The sequence below is a fragment of the Terrapene carolina genome, unplaced genomic scaffold (genome assembly GCF_002925995.2).
Source record: "Terrapene carolina triunguis isolate 2854851 unplaced genomic scaffold, T_m_triunguis-2.0 Scaffold33715, whole genome shotgun sequence".
NCBI classification, from domain to species: Eukaryota; Metazoa; Chordata; order Testudines; family Emydidae; genus Terrapene; species Terrapene triunguis.
Window position 1 is genome coordinate 1,960,551 of NW_020698066.1, and position 20,694 is coordinate 1,981,244.

Consider the following 20,694-nt stretch of genomic DNA (forward strand, 5'->3'; position numbering starts at 1 on the left):
GGTGCTGAGCACCTGCAATTCCTATCCACTCCCACAGAGGCCTGTTTGACTTCAGTGAGACTAGTAGACTCTCAGCATCTCTCTGGATCAGGGCTAAAGCTTCTAGGGAGTGCTTAAGGTTTTAGCTGTACTTCCATTCCCTGTATTGGAGTATTGCTCTGCTTTTGAACTTAAAAGAAAATGGAAGTTTCCTCAACCAGGATGCCAAAGTTCTCAAAGAATTGCTTTCTCTGTGGCAGGCCAAGAAGAGAGTTACAAAACCCAATTTCAAGAGAAACATTTTCTTTTTCAAGTCTAGCTGTGATATTCTGTTAGATTCATAGAATGTAAGGCCAGAAGGGCCTGTCAAGATTATTTAGTCTGACTTCCTGCACATTGCAGGCCACAGAGCCTTACCCACCCACTCCTGTAATAGATCCATAACCTCTGGCTGAGTTACTGAAGTCCTCAAATCATGGTTTAAAGACTTCAAGTTACAGAGAATCCACCATTTTAAACCAGAAAGTGACCCATGCCCCAGGAAGGCAAAAATAAATAAATAAATTTAAAAAACCCCCACCCCCTCCCCACCTCCCAGGTCTCTGCCAATTTGACCTGGGGTGGGAAAGGGGAATTCCTTTCTGACCCCAAATATGGCGATCAGTTAGACCTTGAATATTTGGGCAAGACCCACCAGCCAAACACCTAGGAAAGAACTCACTGTTACAAACTTAAAATCATTTTGTTGCCAGTTGTTGTATACAATGATGCATCTTTTTCCAACATCCTGATCTAGGTCATGTGGAGGATTTAGGATCCTCTCTCAAAAACTGCATATCCAACAATAAATACTGTGAATTATAATTAACAATCACTAATATTTACAGAGCAAATCCCAACTAAGCAGAAGTACTTGGCACTCCTTGTCAAACGTATACAACTCTCTATTGCTATTTGTCCTTGGAATTCTCTTTACTGTAGATATTTAGACATCACAACAATCATATCAGATTTCTAGCATCCTGAAAATTAATACTGTGCTGAAGCACATACAAGGTCTTGGTTACTTGGTGACATGGTGCTGTTAGTAGCTGAAAACGGAGCCCTGTGGAAGCCAACACCCTGGTCACTTAAAATACCCAGAGCATAGGATGTAGTTAGAGTAGGAAGGACTGAGATAGTTTGGGTTTGAAAGGTAGAAGGGATGGGATGACTTGCACCAGTTGGGACCCTGATGTGCTGGTGAGGTAATTAGCTTACCAGCTGGGTAGCTCTGAGAAGAAAAGCAAGCAGTATAAAAGGCTGAGCCAGGGAGCAGGAAGGGGGCTCCACATAACTGCTGCAATGTTGCAATGTACTTGTAACATAAACAATAATAAAAACACTTGGTGGCAGTGCCCTGATGGACTACATAGGCTGCCTAATTCACAAAGAATGCCTACCAGCCAGCATTTCCAGGAGATGGAGGAACCTGTTCACAGGTACACTGCCTCCAAATCTAGATGTATCCTTCAAGGATTCCAGAGAGAACAAGTATGATGGTAACCTATGTCTTGTACCTGCCCTGGCCTATTAACCAACTGCAAGTTTCAGATCACAGACATATTTAAAAATGTAAATACTGATTTCCTTTTAGTGTTAAAAATAAAATAAAATCTATTTTGTGGGGAAATATTTAAAATTTCCAAGTTTTCTTTACCAAATGTACTTTTCATCTTGTTTAAAGATTTCACTCATATTTTGATGGAAGTAGTTAGAAATTTTTCATTAATCAAAAGCCATTTTTAGTAAATAACAAACTTCAATAGCACTACTTAAAACAATCAAAAAGACATGACCCTTTTCACACAAATCAAAAAACTTCAACTGTTATCAATTTTTCATGAATTTTTTTGAGAAAATAAACCATTTGGATTGAAAAAAATTACCAGATCTAATCTTGGGGTTTGTATCCTACATTTTTTAGAAACTGAGCCCTTTTTTGCAGGTTTCATTCCTTGCAGGGATGACATTTGGTTTTTATTAGTGTGTTATGAGGAATATGCAGCCCCTGGGTTCGATTTGGCTTTCTCACTGGTTATAAAGGTACAGCTCCACTGATAATTTTCAAGTGTAACTCCATTAGTGGAGTGTGCAAGATTAGGTTCGGAGCTACTGGGTGTAATTGGGAAGCATTAAATTATCTCCACTGATCATAAAAAAGGAAATTACTAGTGAAAATATTATCTAAGGATATCCCTCTCCCCCCCCGCCCCCCCCCCCCCCCCCCGTGTTGTAAAGAATGCAGGATTCTCTAAGATATAGCATGGCTTTAAGTTTTATTTTTAAATGAATTGTGGGCTTTATGGGAAATCTTTTTCTTCAATAATGTTGGAAAGTTATCGGGATTAAGCATGTTTCTCTGAGCCTTCTCAGCCCTGGCACTATTTTTAGAGGAGACAGATGGCTAAAGAAAGAGTTCACCTGAAATTTTGCACTCTATTAGAAAATACTAATTATTGGGTGTTAAAATAGGAGATTTGGGAAACCATTTAATATTTATGCAATTCAAAGAATAATCTCAAGTATCTTTTATCCATTGAAACTGAAGACATTCTGCAACAGCTCACCAGTACAATAGCCACACAGGGCATTAAGAACTGCAGGATCTGGTTCAGAGGGCCTGATTTCCTCTCACTTACACTGGTTATAAAGCAGCATAACTCCATTGGCTTCGGTGAATTATTCATAATTTATATCAGTATGAGTTACAGGACAGTTGGGCACAATGTGTCATTTTAGACAGCTGTATAAAGACTGTGTACTCAAGTCTATATGTGGGTGCCCTGACAACAAATCATAGAGATAGTGTACTTGAATTATTAAAACTGCTTTTTCCTGATGCTGTATTAACTCCATCGGCTTAATTTGATTCCTTGTGTTTCAAAGACCCAGTTAAGATAAACACTTGAGAGTTGGGAGGCTTATGTGAACCTTCACAAAACTCTTTTTGTAAAACTGGGCTGAGAAAATTATGGGAATAGCTTCTTGGAAGTTTTTATTCTTCCAAGCAAACTGCTAATTCTTCAAACATGGGTTATCTTATGACATATCAGCTGTTCCTGCTTCTGGTCAAAACCAATACATGAAGAGATGGGTAAAAATGAAATCATATGTGATTGAAAGAACAAAAGAAGGAAAACATTAAGTTTGCAGGAGATTTTTCACTTAAAAATGTTTGAGCTTAGTTTTGTTTGAAGGTTCAGGTCTGTTATGTAAAAGAGTCTGCTAATCCTTATTTGGCTGCCACTATGCCGACTTTGGGTCTGCTGCAGTTTACAAACATATGTGGACCTGTTTGTCCACATGGAGCCCCATTGACTTAAGAGAGGTTCCACACAGACACACCAATTCATCTCTGAGTTTCAAATGATGGGATTGGCCCTTGATATGTAAGGGCACATGGCTCTCCATTTCAGAAAAAGAAGCCAGATATGTACTGAATCAGGCTCAACAATTGGGGAAGATTTAGATGGCTGTGGAATTTTTGTAGGTGCTATATGTCATGTCTGCACCTCAAAATAAGGCAGTTAGATCTCCTTAATTAACTACGTCTTCAGTTGATTTAAAAAAAAAATCCTTAGGGCTTTTCTTAGACAGTTAGCAAAATGACAGATCATGAACAGCTTTGTAATACTAACCAGGAAATCAGACATGCTATTTGCCTCTGCTTGCCTTTTTAAATAAATTGGTATCTTTTCTTCTAGGAAATTTATTTTTGGAATAGTGACTTTAACATTTCAGGGAAGTCTTCACAGCTCTTATCACCTAGTTCTTAAGGGGAAACTATATTCAGCCTCCTTCATTCTTAGGGTCAGCCTCCATCTGACCACTGCAATTTTTTTTTCAAGGCTTTTGGACTTTCACTGGTGTAAGACCAATGCAAGTGAGAAGAGAATCAGTCCCATTAATACTATATTAACCTTGATGCGTACTACATCTCTAGTCTTTATAAAAATGTCACTTAAATCTAAAATGTTCACCACTGATTCACAAGAGAAGCCTTCATCGGTTATTTAAATAGCAATTCAATTAGGATGAGATTTCTCTTAAGTGAATGAACATATATTTCGTAACAAGCAGCAATACTTATACCCTCTTATGGCTTCAATTTTATTTCTTTTTTTCAGCTGATCTTACTCCTCTTTAAAGTGTGGTTCTCCTTCTGAAAAGTAACTTAGTAAAAAAAAAAAAAAAAGGGCATTGTTGGGTTCTGTGTATATTTGCATGCCACGATTTAATTATCAAATGTGTTCAGTTTGCAAGTAAAAAGATATTTTCTCTGACTTTGAGTCTGGCAAACTCACTTCCGATTCTTGGGGTTGAACTGGGTTCTTTCCATCTCATTCATCATCGGCAGTAGTAAAGCGTCCAGAGACCAAATTACACCTATGCAACCCCAGTGTGCTCTAGTTATGTCCTCAGTGACACCTCAGTGATATTTCCTTCATTGAGATTGCACAATGTAACTCACCCTTATCTGTACAGGCGCTGCAAGGCTAAACAGAGTAAAAAGCAGTAAACATTTATTTTCATCACTAAAGCCAGCAGCTCTGACTGAATATGTAAAGGGAGCACATCAATTGCCATTTTTATGCTTAACTGGAGATGGCTTCGAAGTGCAAAAATGTGGATTCAGTTCCCTGTTCATTCCTCTGAAAGACAATATTAGCCCATTGGTCCATCTATTCTGACATCCTGTCCTTGATACCTGAGAGGAAGGTGAAAAACGCCATAAAGTAGCTATTTCATTATGCAATGCTGAAGTACCCAGGGAGTGGGGGGAATTCCCTTTGATTCCCACAAAAACCTTATGTTCTAAGTATTTAGGTGTGTTACACTCAGTCATATTTCCCATTGTAATCTCCTCACTTTCTGCCTCCCTGGGGCTGTAGGGATCAGCCTGTTTTCTCCCTTCAGCCACTAAAGTTTTGTTGCCCTGCCTCCTTAACTTCCACCACCTCCTGTTCCTCCTCACTATTACCTTCATTGATAAAATCCTAAAAAAGATCTATTTTGAGTCAATTATTTTGTATGTGATTATTTCACAAGGGGGCCTTTGGAGCTGAAATATACAATGGTGGCTTAGAATTTCTGAAAAGAGAGCTACTTTAAATATGAAAGCAAGTGCCCATTGTTTCCTATTGAAGCAATGTTGTTATAGTTCTAGTACTATGAGGGGGACTGTCCTTCAAAATCTACCGGGGCTGCCCATTGCATTTTGAGGGCCAGTGTGGTGCGCACAATCAGTACATGAATTTAGAAGGATAATGGTCACCACCATAAATAATTTATGGAAATGGCTATAGAGAGGGCATACAGAACCAGAAAATTTTGAAGTCAGTCATGCAGTGTTAGAAAGTATTCCCTCAACCTGGAAAGATTTATGATGCCATGGACAAGGCAAACCACCTCCTACCCAGTTTAGATTTAGCTCTCTGCCTTTCAGTACTGCTTATCTGGTTCCTTATCAGCATGTGTTACCATTGGCCAGGCACCCCACACCCACACAACCGTCATCCCTTCCTGAGGGGGTTGCAGGTTCAGAGCCTAAGTTAATTCTGCTTGGAGTCAACAGAGTTTACCCCATTGTGAGATCAGTATCAGGTTTAGGTTTGTCCTCAAGTTTAGGACAAACTGTGAAGAAGACGTCAACCAAATACAACTTCAGGGGGAAATGTATGTAAGTAAAAAGTATTTAGTCTAATGGAGTTTGACTAGGATAAAAGGATAACAGGGTTAACTTCCCTATGCTTGTCAGTAAGGCCATGAGTTTGGATCTTGCTTTTGTGTGTCCTCCAAAAAATTGTATCTGTAGCATCACATTGACAGCGCTATGCTAGAACAATGGTTTAGTAATGACTCAAAGGGAAGATTACCACCTGTTGAACAAAGTATCCCACTTTATGCAAAAACCTGGGTTTTCCTTATATGAAATAAATCGGTTTAGGAAATGCTCTGTGAAGCAAATTTCAAATCCTCAAACTGTCTCATAATAATGCTGGAGTTATATATTCTGGCCACAATACTTTTCCTTTCCACATATGCCTCCACTTCAGCTGATTGCATGAAATATGTAAATATATGTTGATTTTATTTCACAGTGGATGAAAATGCCCCAGTTATGGTGATCTCAAACCTAAGCAAAATTGCTAGATCTTTTTCAAACACTTAAATCAAGATCACTCTTATCCAACTTCCAAATAAGTTATCACCACTAAAAGTTGATCCTCTGACAACTATGGTCCCAGTCCAAATTGACTTGGTGGGGGGGTGTTGAGCGGGCTCTGATTCACAGGTTCAAGTCTTCTGAATATTGATACCCACATTCTCCTTTCAGCAAGATGGATTTGTTTCTCCATGCTAGAGCTACTTGCTAATACTAAGTATTGTTGCTGTGGTTATTCACTGAGGAAAGCATGTGTCTCAACAAATAATGAATCTGTGGTAATAAATCCACAAGGAGCAGTGATGGAGGGCCATAAAATACACTGCCTATAGAACAATATAATTAGGTCATAATGTGAAGTAAGGAGTTTAGCCCATTTCTCAAACGTTGATTCCTCAATTTTCTCAGTGTGCCACAGTCTAATTTCTGCACAAGGTATTCATTATAGGGCATCCATCCCTGTCATATAGGTATAGATTTGTGGAGATTTACTGGCAAGGCCTCTGCCTGCTCGTACAATGATCACTATCCTCAAGAAATGATTTCTATTTTTGAACAATTGAATACAGAATATAAACAATAAGTGAGAAATTTTCCAAGTCTAGTGAGGGATTTCACTGCGATATCAAAATCACAAAGGATTCTGTCTAATTCTGTTCTCTTGGTGGCTTCAGATTTTATCTCAGCCTATCACTTTGGGCCCAATTCTGTATATCTTGTTCAGCCCAGACTGCCATTGAAATCAGAAGGGGTTCAGTTACACAAGGAATGCAGGATTGTGACCCCTCCTAGCAGTAAACTATCATCTGGCAAATAAGATGCAGTATTGTAATGCTCTAATTCATATAGTCTGAGTCCCAGAGAGGGGTGCTCCAATGATGAGGAGACTATCAAAGCGAGGTATAGGGGCTGCTTTACAAGCCAGAAGGAGCTCTGGGCTCTGAGGCAGTAGGAATAAGACCATTTATGAATGCAGCAAACAAGCTGGAAAATAATAAATGGACCTTAAAATCCATCGCCCTTGAACAGACAGTGCTGAAAGGCAGTACAAAAGGATTTCTTTTCAGAAGGGCTTTCCTGGCACAATGCAGTGTTTCAGGGCCTGACCTTGATGAACTGTATTTAAAAAAAATGCTAGAGGGAACAAAACAATTTTTTGACAGAACTTAATACCCATCCCTTACTTTTGCATCTTTAGTTATACTGGAAACAAAAGGGTATGGGCTACAGAGCTATTTGAAACAGAGTCAGATAGCACTGAACAAATGCTATAACCTGTGTTTTTTCTGTAAGAGAGCAGTAATTTGATAGCCACATGGCTTCCATGCGCTTCTTGTGATAGCAATATAATAGAAGAACATGGAGATAGGAGTGCTGCAATGCTTGCACTACGTTCCAGTCCTTGAAATTCAACCAAGTGTGTATTCAGGGCTGCAGTGCTACCATACAGGTTCAGAGTCTGTTGCCCACATAAGTTTATAATAGGCCTCTTTATGGTTGGTTTCCACGTGCCCCATTTTAGCTGACCAAATAGAATGGCATTCCTAGAATGGCCATGATTTTCTAAGGTGACTAGGTGTTGTCTTTCGCTCTCTTAAACAATACATAATGTGGAAGAACCACATGGTCACCACGGTGTCCAAATAATTGTGTTTCTTAAACATATTTAACATACAAGGCCTGGCTACATATATGCACTGCTGCTCTGGCTGGGTTCTGGTGGCTTCTGGACTGACGGCCACTAGAGGACTCACTATTTAATGGGATACTACCTGATTCCTATGCTCTGTGTTAGGGATTTTCAGTGCCTGTATTTTTCAGTGCCCCACTTGAAACAAATGCTTGGTTTTCGGAGGGTGGGTGTTCAGCATTTTGAGCGTGAGACTCCTTTAAGGTGTCTCAAATTGGGCACACAAACACTGAATCCCCTAAAATCACAGGTCACTTCATTATCTTGGCCCGTGTCTGTAGTGCACCCATATAGGGTGACATATAGGGAGCAAATGCTGCTTGAGTGGAGAAGCAGAGATGACCAAAAATTTGATGTGCCTGATTTGATCCCTTTTTTCTCTCTCCCTTACCGCCACACTGCAGGACAAGGGTGACTCCCATTGGAGCGGGGAAGTCTGCTGGGGAACAAGTTGCGCCAATGGAAAGCACCTGTTACCTCTCCTCCATCCTAACTTGGCAGCTACATGAGAGGAGGTGGTCATGGCAAGCACAGTGATTGCTGAGGTGGGGATGCAATGAATTAGCAAATGTCCCACAGCAGATTTGAAATCTGTTCCCTCCTGGTGGAAACACCACCTGCATTTGTGTGGGATGCGTCCCAGTAAATTACACTGGCCTTTCACTAACTTTGGGATACATGTCAAACATTTAAAAACCAAGTAAGTCTTACTTTATTCTGCCCTTTCAGATGTCGCTAGGCTGTGCCTTTGCTGATGCCATTCTTGTTTCCATAGTAACTAACACTTCAAAGGGGAAAGCACACTGCATGACTAAAAAAGGCAAGATATAAATGAGAGGCATAAACACAATATGCAATTGTGCTGAATGCTAAAGATTCATTGCCACTCGTTTGCAATGACCAGGCTAATTCATGAGTAATGTGGCCATCCCAAATTCATCCCAATAAAATCCTCATAGCTGTCCAGACCACTATGTATTTGTATTCATTCTCTCTCAACCTCCTCTCCTTCCTCATCTGTATAGTAACACATTCTGTGTGTCAGATCCTTAGCTGGCATAAATTAGCATAGCTCCACTAAATTCAATATAGTCTGTATGAAGAGAGGGCTATATTTGCAATTGGGTTAAACTGATGCAGCTCTATTAAAGGCAATGAGCTACGCTGATTTATGCCAACTAAGGATCTGGCCTGTGTGTTCTCTTTCTCTCTCTCTTTAAACTGGCATTCCCTGTTTTTCATAGCTGGGGCCCTACCAAATTCATGGTCCATTTTGGTCAATTTCATGGTAATAGGATTTTAAAAATCATAAATTTCATGATTTCAGCTATTTAAATCTGAAATTTCAGTGTTGTGATTGTAGGGGTCCTGACCCTACAAGGGGGTTGCAAGGTTATTGTAGGAGGGGTTGCAGTACTGCTACCCCTATTTCTGCGCAGCTGCTTCTGGTGGTGACGCTGGGCAGCTAGAGAGGGGCAGCTGCAAGCTGGGAGCCCCACTCTAAAGGCAGTGCCGTCACCAGCAGCAGCGGAGAAGTAAGGATGGCATGGTATGGTATTGCCACCCTTACTTCTGTGCTGCTGCTTGTAGAGCTGGGCCCTCAGTCAGCAGCTGTGAATCTCCGGCCGCCCAGCTCTGAAGGTAGCAGTGCAGAAGTAAGGGTGGCATGATATAGTATTGCCACCCTTACTTCTGTGCTACTACTGGTGGGACGCTGCGATCTCCCTTTTGGATAAGGACCCCCGATTTGAGAAACGCTGGTCTCCCCCATGAAATCTGTATAGTAAAGGATAAAAAGCACACAAAAGACCAGATTTCATGGCAGGCAAACCAGATTTCATGGTCCGTGATGCGTTTTTCATGGCTGTGAATTTGGTAGGACTCTATTCATAGCAAACTATCACAGGACTGGGACTCAGAGACCTGCACTGTATTCCTCAATCTGTTACTAACACTCACTGTGTGACATCTTACAAGTCACTTACCTCTCTGCCTCCATTTTCCCACATGTAAAATGGCAAATATAATACTTATCCTTTGTTAAGTGCTTTGAGAGAAGTACAAAATATTGCTGTGATCTTTATAGCCTGTTCCTGGCTTTTCATTAGCAGCTATGTATAATTCAACTGCAAAATTCCTGATGCCTAAGTATCGTAACATTCTGTAGCAGCTTTTTTCCCCCCCCCCAGTTACTCTGTCTCGCACACGGTGTTTTGAAACATTTAGGAGGAAATGCTTTGCATTTTGCTCAACCCTGCAATCTGAAAGTTCAGAAGATACGGAACTCTTTTCTGCATAAATAAATTATGGTGAAATGTATTTAAAAATTCTTTGAACTTTGAGACTACTAGGTTGTGTAAAATGAGTACAGTTTTATTTGAAATAACATGCAGTATATTCATGCAAAGTTATAGCAGTCTGACAAAAATCCTTTGTTTCATGTTTGTGGACCCCAGATGCTGCATGGAATGTCATAAATCCACACAATGGGCCAAATACTTCTGCTACATGACTAACCACTCTGACTTCAAAGGAATTGCATGAATGTAACAGAGAAGAATTTGGCCCAGTACCCCTTAGAGCTAATTTCTGCATTTGATTTAGCTTAAAAGTTTTGTAAACTCATACATTTAAACATTCCCTTTGGTTACATGTCCCAGGACTCCCGGGCACATCAATTAATATTTCCAATGTCAAATGTAATTTATTCTCCCTAATAATAGGCTCTAAATCTCCCCCCTTCCAGATGACAGCATATCGCTAATTTTAATTATTTGGCAAATGGTGTGAAATGTTGATCTAGCTATGACCCCTTCTGGAATTCCATCAGTGCAAACATGCAATAGATGTGGCTATGGTGAGTCATGCTATTTTGAAGGGTGGCTGAACGCAATGGGTTATTAAGGTAGGTGCAGTCAGCCCATCATAAGCTTAACTCAGGGCTTTTCATTTTTCATATTATGGACCATACCTTAATAGGCAGATTGGGTTAGATTTGTGGCTGCCTTGTACTTTGCCTAGTCATTTATACCTGTGGAATATGGATGTAAAACACGACCTATAGCAGAATTCTCCCCTCACTTACACCAGTGTTAGCATTTTATACCCACTTTGTGCAGGTATAAATGACTACACAAGTCATTGGGGAATCAAGGCCATTGTCTATAGTGTGACGGATTGGACCCCTAACCCCCCCACCCTCATCCGGGACGCCACCTGATGTCCTAGGGTTTCACTGAGCCTGCCTGCTCCACTTGCCTGGGCTTCCTCTCCCTGTTTTGCTGAAGCAGGCTCTCCGGCCTCTGGCAGCACACACACAGATAAGGACGCACCAGCTGTAGAATCACACAGCGTCTGCAATCAGCTCTCTATGGGAAGATTCAGCTAGGAAATTGCCCAGCACTCATGTGCACACCCGCTTTGGGGAGTAAACCCAACATAGTATTGTCTTGCGCTGTATAGAAAAGTCTGCACAGCGCAAGCTCATAAAAATCTGCCCTCTCCCTCAATGTGGAGAGAGAGATGCACAGCTTCTCCCCTCCCCCACCCCCAGATATGAATTGCACATACTAGGTTATGTTATAAACAAGAAATAAGTTTCTTAACTATAAAAGGTAGATTTTAAGTGATTATAAGGGATAGCAAACAGAACAAAGCAGATTACTAAGCAAATAAAACAAAACATGCATACTAAGCTTAAGATCTTAAAGATCAAGTAGTCATTTCTCACCCCAAAATGTTGATTTTGGGCAGGTTGCAGAAATGCTTGAAGGTTAGCTACCCTGCTTGCAGCTTAAATCTTCAGGTATCTTATTCACAGACCAAATCCCTTTTCCAGCCTGGGTTCAGTACTCCTTCCCCTTTCCCTTTGTCCATGTTCCTTAGATGTTTCCAGCAGTCATCCTCAGAGGGATTCAGTGAAGAGAGAAGCAAGATCAACTTAGTCTCCAGCCTTAAATAAGATTTACATAAGGTGGGAATCTTTTGTTTCCCAGTCTTGACCTCCCCCTCCTTTTAGTGGAAAATTACTAGAAGTCCAAGATGGTGTTTAGTACCAGGTGACAGGACCACCTGACCTGGTAGTGTCACAGCAATGTCCCAGGACATTCTCTCAGGAAGGAGAGAATATCTTCATAGTCTTATTGTTTCTTCCTAATGGCCCATCCAGGCTGATGGTGTGTGGGGGGTGTCTCCCAAGTACGCACACAGTTGTAATTGTTACATAATCAATATTCCTAACGTTAGATACAGAAATGATACATGCATACAAATTGCATAATCACATTCAAAAAAATATAACCTTTCCAATGATACCATACAAGACCCATCTTGCATAAAACATCTGTTATGCCATATACATATCATAAGCATATTTCCATAAAGAATATGGGGTGCAACGTCATATATAGTATTTGAAGATTTGATTCTGATTTTACTTACCTATACACCTGTTGGAATCAGCAGTAACTCCACTGATGTCAGTGGAGTTGTTACACCAGTATGCAACTGATGTGAGATCAGAATCAGACCTTTGCAGTATGATAGCAGAACTTCATCCATAAAACAGAAGAAGAATTAGGTAAGGTACCTTACTGGATCACATGAAATCTTTAACCTAGCTACAACGGTTGACATTGTATGTCCAAGATTTGCCAATAGATACCACCGTATCACCTATTCCTGGCATAATGGGAAAACTACAATCTCAGAGCCCACTGTGTGATAGCTGTTGGCATATGCTGACTTTGCAGGAGCCATCACTGTAGTTCAGTTACTGCATGTTAATGGAACAGCAAATGATTATTTCTCAATTATTATTTTTTTGAGATGTGCGGACTGGTCAGGCTAAATATAGGTCATGTGTGGTCCTGAACCAAAACCAGCCAATAAGTACCCTTGAATTTTGGGAGTGTTTTCTATATGAATAGAAAACAGGATCTGAATTACACAGCTGCTTTAGATACTAGATACCTTAGAGACTGAGTCTCTCCCATTGTAATCTTGATCTTCTGTGACACGTGCCAGCAGACCTCTAGCTTCATCAGGAGGATTCTGGAGAAAGGGTAATTAGTGACTGTTCCTTGACTCTAGAATTTACCTCCTTTGTTGATCTGCCTGAGCCTCAGCTTTTGGTGTTCAGGTCATATTGCAAAGCTTATCTTTTTCTCCTAGGTGTTTTTTGGAAAATCAGTTATGGGGGTTGCACAAAGTGGTCAGAGAATGTTTGATGGAGCTGGGAGGATTTTTTTTACAATGATCCTAACTCAAATTTTTATTACTTTTTTTGTGTACATTTGCCCCAATCTTTAGATGGTTTTTAAAATAAACTAAATGTCCCTATCCCACCCAAACCAACTCCCCACATCTCTAAACCAAAAACTTAGTGCTTTTTGAAATTTGGATCCAGATCTGTGTAGCTTGAACCCCCTTTGCTATGAATCAGTTTGAATAGTTACCCAATTAATCAGTCCTATTTTGAAATTTAAAGAAGTCTTTGGTTTATGATTTCATAAACCTGTGCCGTGTCTTCATGATTTCAGCCAGCACAGGATAGACTGGAAGAATCATAAGACAATACTTGCTGCATTTTTCACCATATGGAAACAGGTAACAGCAGAAGACCTGTTTTCCAGAGATCTTTAGCTTGATTCTTAGGCCAAAGATGTTCAGAAAAACTCCAGATAGAAATCTGAGATTTTTGGATGCACGTTTGAACTGACTCTGCAAACATTTTGTACTTTACCCATCACCTTAGTGAATATGGTTTTTACAGTCACTTGCGTCCATAGGTTCTCTCTGGCTTTCAAGCATGCTCATTTGAAAGGAGCTTGCAGTTCATGTATTTCTAGAAGGATGAGGATATCAGTTTGATACTTTGCCAGGTCATTTCCATTACTATTAAACATAACCCTGTCTCTGCACAAGCTTTTAGTAGCATGGATTTCTTGTGAAAGGGAGTCAGGCAGCTGTATATTTTGGATCAATTAATTTAAAGTCTGGCTGACATAAATCATAGTCTATCTGGTACTGAATTTGATGTGGAAAGCATACAAGCCACTTGTAGGAAATAATGCCAGTTTTTGTATTTCTGGCTATTCAACTTCATGCATTCTGAATATACCATTGGCTAGATTTCATTATAAAGGGCTAACTATTGTAGTAATTTATAGGGTTCATTTACAGATCAACCATTAACTCTTAACTCTAATGCCTGTGCCTACTTTGGAAAAAAATCTCATTGTCATCCTAGAGTGAAATAAACAAAAATACGCAAATCTTTGATGCATTATGTAGCACGAGAGGTATTTTTCCTTGACAGTTATAATCTCCATGCACTGCCTGAATGCCAGCGATGCTCCCATGGCTGTTAGTTCACACGTGAACAGCCATTCATACAATTGTTGACTTTTGTTCTTGAAATATTACACAGGCCGCATTTTTTGTTAAAAAGTGGCATTTTCTGCACTGTGTCTTGGAGAATCTGTGAAACATTATAAAACACCCAAACTCTAAAGTTAAACATTGTTGTATTATAGTCAGTGGTCCCGATTCTGACCTCATGTACATCAGCATAAATCATTCCTGATTTAATGATCAATCAAGAATTGATCCATTGACTTCAATGGAGTTGCACAGAAAAAAAAAGTGAGGTGAAATCAGGCCCATTAGATTTAAGATTTTTGTAGATCAATTTGTTGCAATTTTTCTCTAGACAGATTCTTGCACACACAATTTTACTGGTGTAAATGAAGTTGGACAGCTATACAAGCAATGTGAGATCAGAACCAGCTCCAAAGTGTTAGGGCCAGATCGTCAGCTGGTGTAAAATAGCATGGCTCTACTAGTGAAGCTACACCAAATTATTTTGAGATGCACTGAGAGGGGTTCAAATACTACAGTTCATTTACTTTGCTTCACTGCCTTATAATTCAGCCCCGGGCAGGAACTCTCACTCAATTCCTACTCCCAACCAATAAGATTCAGAAGCGGGCAGCAAACCTCATGACTTTTGCATGCTTTCCTTTCTTTAAATTAGCTTTTAACTTTTTATGTGGAAAGAAGCAGTAAGATCTCTGAAGGTCAAGAAGTTCACGGTGTGCCTTTGTGTCAGGTTAACCAGTTTGCCATGCGTTTTGTGACACGGACACGCCAACGCAAGTTGTGCCATCGTATTTTCAGTATGAAATTTCTAAAGCCAATGAGACTTGGAGCAAGAGTGTGAGGGAAGGGAATAGTGTACTACATGTATGTCTTGATCCAGCCGGTCTTTGAGCAATGTTAGTCATAGAAGGGACCACTAGATCAACTAGTCTGACCTCCTCTATATCATAGACCATCAACACCACCCAGCACCAATACACAAAACCCAACAATGGAAATGAGACACCTCCCTCACCCCAGGAGACTATGCTGTTATGTTCCATAGGCAGAGAATAGGAGGGACCAAGGTGAACTTGTGCTTGGGGCCCATGCAATGGCATGGAAATGATTAAATAAGATATACCCAGATAACCCTGACAAGTGACACACACCCAGGCGCTGCAGGGGAAAGTGAATCTCCCTCCACCCAGGGTCACTGCCAATCTGACCTATGGGAAAATTCCATTCCAACCCCCCATATGGCAATCAGTTAAACCCTGAGCAGGTGAGCAAGAACTAGCCAGCCAAGCACCTGAGAGAGAGAATACTTGATGCCACCTCAGAGCCCTGACCCACCCTGCTCAATGTCCCATCTCCAGACATGGCCATCCCTGACACTTTAGAGGAAGGAGATGATAAAAACCCTCCCGCATACAATGGAGGGGGGGAAATCCCTTCCTGACCCTTGCAGGTGACTGACTGAAACACTGAAGCATGAGCTCTAGGAACATAACACAAAAACCAGAAGTGAGCCCCAGTGCTGTTGAGCCCTGCCCCTCACCATCACAAGCAACCCCATTGCACTTATACATTTGTCCAATTCTCTCTCTCAAAACTAATTAAGTTGTTTGGCCTCACAACTCCTACTGGGAGGCTATTCCAGAACTTAACTGCACTGATGGTTAGGAAGCTGCTTCTAATTTTCAGCCTGAAGTTATTCATGACCAGTTTATATCTATTTGTTCTTGTACCAACATTGTCCTTTAGCATTAATAGCTCTTCATTCTCCCTAGTATTTTACCCCCTTATGTATTTACAGAGAGCAATCATATCCCCTCTCATCCTTTTCTGCGAGACAAAACCAGTCACATTCTCCCAGTCTTGTCTCCTAAGATAGTCCCTCCATTCCCCTGGTCATCCTAATATCTCTTCTCTACACCTGTTCCAATTTAAATTAATCTTTCTTGAACATGGGTGACCAGAATTGTACACAGTATTCCAAATGAGATCTTATCAGTTCCTTGTACAATGGCATTAATTCTTCTCTCTCTCTCTCTCTCTCCTGGAAATGCCTCGCCTAATCTATCTGAGGCTCACATTTGCTTTTTTCACAGCCACATTGCATTGGTGGCTTATGGTCATCCTGTAATTGACCCACACACGCAGATCTTGCTTCTCCTCTGTCGCTTCCAACTTTTGAGCCCCCACAGCTTCTAGCAGAAATTTTTATTAGACCACTCAGTGCATGACCTTGCACTTTGTACTATTGAATTTCATCCCATGTCTGTCACCCCAGTCTTCAAGGTCATCCAGATCTTTCTGTAAAATATCCCAGTCCTCCTTTGTATTGACAATGCCTCCCAACTTTGTATCATCAGCAAATTTCATTAGCGCACTCCTACATTTTGTGCCAAGTTCCTTAATAAAAATATTGAATAAGATTGGCTCCAAGACCAATCCTTGAGGAACTCCACTAGAAACATCTTTCCAGTCCAATAATTCATCTTTTAGCACAATCCATTGCTTTCTCCCCTTGAGACAGTTCCTTATCTATCTTAAAATGCTTGTACTGATCCACATCTTCCCTAATTTAACTAATTTCCCTTGTGGTACTGTGTCAAATGCTTTACTAAAGTCCAAATACATTAGATCTACTGTGCTTATCTAAAAAATCAATTATTTTCTCAAAGAAGGAAATCAGTTTAGTTTGGCATGATCTTCCTTTGGTAATCCAATGATGTATGACACCCCCTTTTATCATTTACCTCTGTGAATTTAATTTATTCTTTCAGTCATGATTTGCTCCAAATCCTTGCATACTACTGAGATCAGACTAACAGGGCTATAATTGCCCAGATCATTTTTCCCTCTTCTTAAATAGAGGTATGACATTAGCTATTCTCCAGTCATATGATACTATGCCTGAGTAGATAGATTTATTAAAAATCCTTGCTACTGGACTAGCAATCTCCAACCCAGAATATTGAAAGAACTGGCATGTGAAATTATCCAGCCCCCCTGATTTGAGCATGTTCAGATCTTTAAGTTTATCTTCCACCTCAGATGTGATAATTTTCATATCTAGAGATTCATTTCCATCATCTGTACATGCACATGTTCCATATCATCCTTACTGAAAGCTGAAACAAGGTATTCGTTTAGCTTTTCGGCCGGACCTAGATTATCTTTAATCTCCTTCCCATCCATACTGCATATTGACCCAGTCTGTTTTTATTTATATAACTTAAAAACCTCTTTATTTTAATTTCCTTAGCAAGACCTAATTCAGCTTGATTTTTAGCTATTCTCACTTTATTACTGCATTTTCTAACCTCCCCAATATAGCTTTCTTTACTATCAGCCCTTTTTCTATTCCCCAAAGTCTCGCTGCATACACCTTATACACTTTTTGAGGTGGCTATTCATTCAGCTGAGTCAACACCTTTCTCTAACAGTTTTTTCTCCCCCTTTCTTAGGATGCAAATTTCACGTGGTGGTGGTGGTGGTTGTGGTGGGGGTTTAGTGGTTTTTTGTTTCTTTTTTCTTTTTTTTTGTATAGTTGATTTGAAGCCTCCTCTGCATTAAGTCCTTGAGGTCTTCAGTCCAGATGACTTTTTCAACAAATTCCCTTAATTTCCCAAAGTCTGCCCTTTCAAATAAAAAAACAACCCCGATAACTTGGCTTTGATTATCCTTCCACTTAAATTTAAATGGAATCAACTTGTGATCACTAGATCCAAGATATTCCCTACAACCAGCTCTCCTATGGTGTATTCACTACTTACTAAAACCAAGTCTGAAACTGTGTCACCTCTTGTTGGTTCAGTGACAACTGATGAAAACTATCATTTATCACATCCATGAAACACGGGGCCCTACCAGTCTTAGTAGCATTTATTCTCCAATCTAGGGGGAAGTTAAAGTCCCCCATTATGACACAATTCCCAGTAGTATTTTTCTCTCTCAGAATACTAAAAAGATCACTCTCCATTTCTGAGTCAGTCCCTGGGCACCTATAGCAGATCCCTAACACTATCCTAATCTTCTTTGACAATCCTTCCCCAAAATGATTTTGACCCAAACAGATTCTGTTTTGTCTATTGTATCTCTTCATAGTTTACCACTTCATTGATGTACAACACTACCCCAGCACCTTTACCTTATCCTATCTCTCCTAAGCAGCACATACCCTTCAATACCTGTATTCCAGGCATGAGTGGTATTTCTTTAATCCCTGTAATATCTGGTTTGACCTCCTGTTCCAGTTGCTCCATTTTTTTGCCCAGACTCCTTGCATTTGGGTATAAACATTTCAGTTGTTTCCCTTGGACCTCACCCATTTAGCGTGGTGGTGGACCATTATCCCTTACTATAGCTTCATTTAGCTGATTTTCCTGCTCCTGTGTACAGAAGCCAGGCGTGGAGATTTCATTAATCTCTCCCAACCTTCTCCGCTCATCTCCTAGTTTAAAGCCCTTCTTATCAATCATGCACCCTTGATCCCAGAAGGTTAATACCCCAGGTACTCAAGTGGAGTCCATCAGTCTAGAGCAGTGGTCTCCAAACTTTTTTGATTGTGCACCCCATCAGTAAAAAATTTTTGAGCACGCACCCCCTGCTCCCGGCCGAACTGCTGAAGGGAAAAAAATAAAAGCGGTGCTGCTCCGGCGGCGCTCCTCCTGCTGTGCACCCCAAAGGATCCTCTTGCACACCCCACTTTGGAGACCACTGGTATAAAGGACTCTGTCTTTTCTTCTTCTTCTATGAATGCCTCCTAATGGTTCATCATCCCAAAACCTTCCTCATAGCACCAGTTCTTGGGCTATCTGTTGATCTTCATTATATAGTTATGCCTTCATCTGCATTCTCTAGGGACCAGAAGTATTCCACTGAAAGTCACCTGAGCTGCCACTTCTTTAATCGTCTTACCCAGTTGAGTATAGTCATTCTTGACCCGTTCCAGTGAGAATCTATCAGTATCACTCATCCTAACATGCTGCACAATGTGGCTTTCCCCCCCGCTTCCATCACAGTCCTCTTCATCCTGACATCCATATCTCGTATCTTTGCCTCTGGTAGATGGCACACTCTTCTGTTCTCAGGATCTGGTCTGGTGACAAGCCTGTTGATTCTTTTCCATATAGAGTCCCTTATCATATAGACATGTCTCTTCCTGGTGTTGGTATGAATCTCTCTCTTGCAATCCCCGTACTTCTTCATTTTTCCTTAAGCTATGGTCCCTGGCTACCTCCAGTATCTCTCTGTTCAGCACAAAGAGAGAGGTTGTTACATTCAAGCGTATATAGGAGTGGTGGTTATGCCTACATGCAGTTAAAAAGAGGCATTAGGCATAGTCCTTTGCACTGATCTGAGACACACAGAAATATCCCCTGCTCCCACCAGAGGGTAAATCACCCTGGAGCACAGTGGTCTTTGCTGATGCTGGCTAATGCAATTTGCATTCCCCCAGCACCAACCATGCTGAATCAGGTCCATTTAGTAAGTGAAACCAAGGCAGGCCTTAGGTCTTGGTTCTAAATTCTGCTGTATCACAGCCCTCAGCTTAGTCACAAAAGCAAGACCACACATATTCCTGACTCTCACTCGGTTTCCTATCACTCTAATCTCTTCTCCATCAAAATTTCTCCAGCACACATTTGTAAAAAGTCATTCTTTCCCAGTTCAGTTGTTCCCTTGCTCATTTCCTCTTATCAGTTTGTCAGACTTTTTCAAGGACCACCCGCCTGTTGCATGCCATTAGATGATTGTACATGAAACTCTTCTGGTCAGGAAGCACAACATGCAATGCCAAAAGGCTTTGGCTCTGCATTAGTTAGCCAAATGGACTGAAAGACACTGAATCACGAGGAACAGTATGCTGAAAACTAAATCGTGATTCTGTCCACCTCTTCCTTGCCTCTTTACTGTCAGAAATGGACCACAATAATCTGTGTAGAAAGAAGCATCAGTGCAAATGACAGGAGAAAAAGGGTGGCTTTTATCCAGTCTGGAACCAGTTCTGCCCTCAGATACACATTCAACTCTACTGACTTCATCTGAAGTTGTAAGGCATGGCTCGGCCCCCACAACCTACATCTATGGTTTAATTCAGATGTACCCTGATCTGCCTGTTAACACTATACACTGTCACTTGCTTGGACTGTACCTACTCCAGATAAGTGCAATTTTTGGAGAGGCCCCCGGACCACCTAGATTACTAGGGCAAAATTATACTCTGCAACCAGTGTCAATTTGTCCTCATTGTGGGGAGAATTCTAATAATTAGTCTCCTGTTTAGTTTCTTTTTTACTCACTTTCTTCCTGAACTTTTCCACAAAACAGTATGAAGAGAGTCCTGCAGCTATTAATGATCAACTTTTTTCCTCAGGTGACCATGTATTACAATCATGAATTAAATGCCACAGCCTATAAGCATATGCAGTGTGCTCGCTGCCAG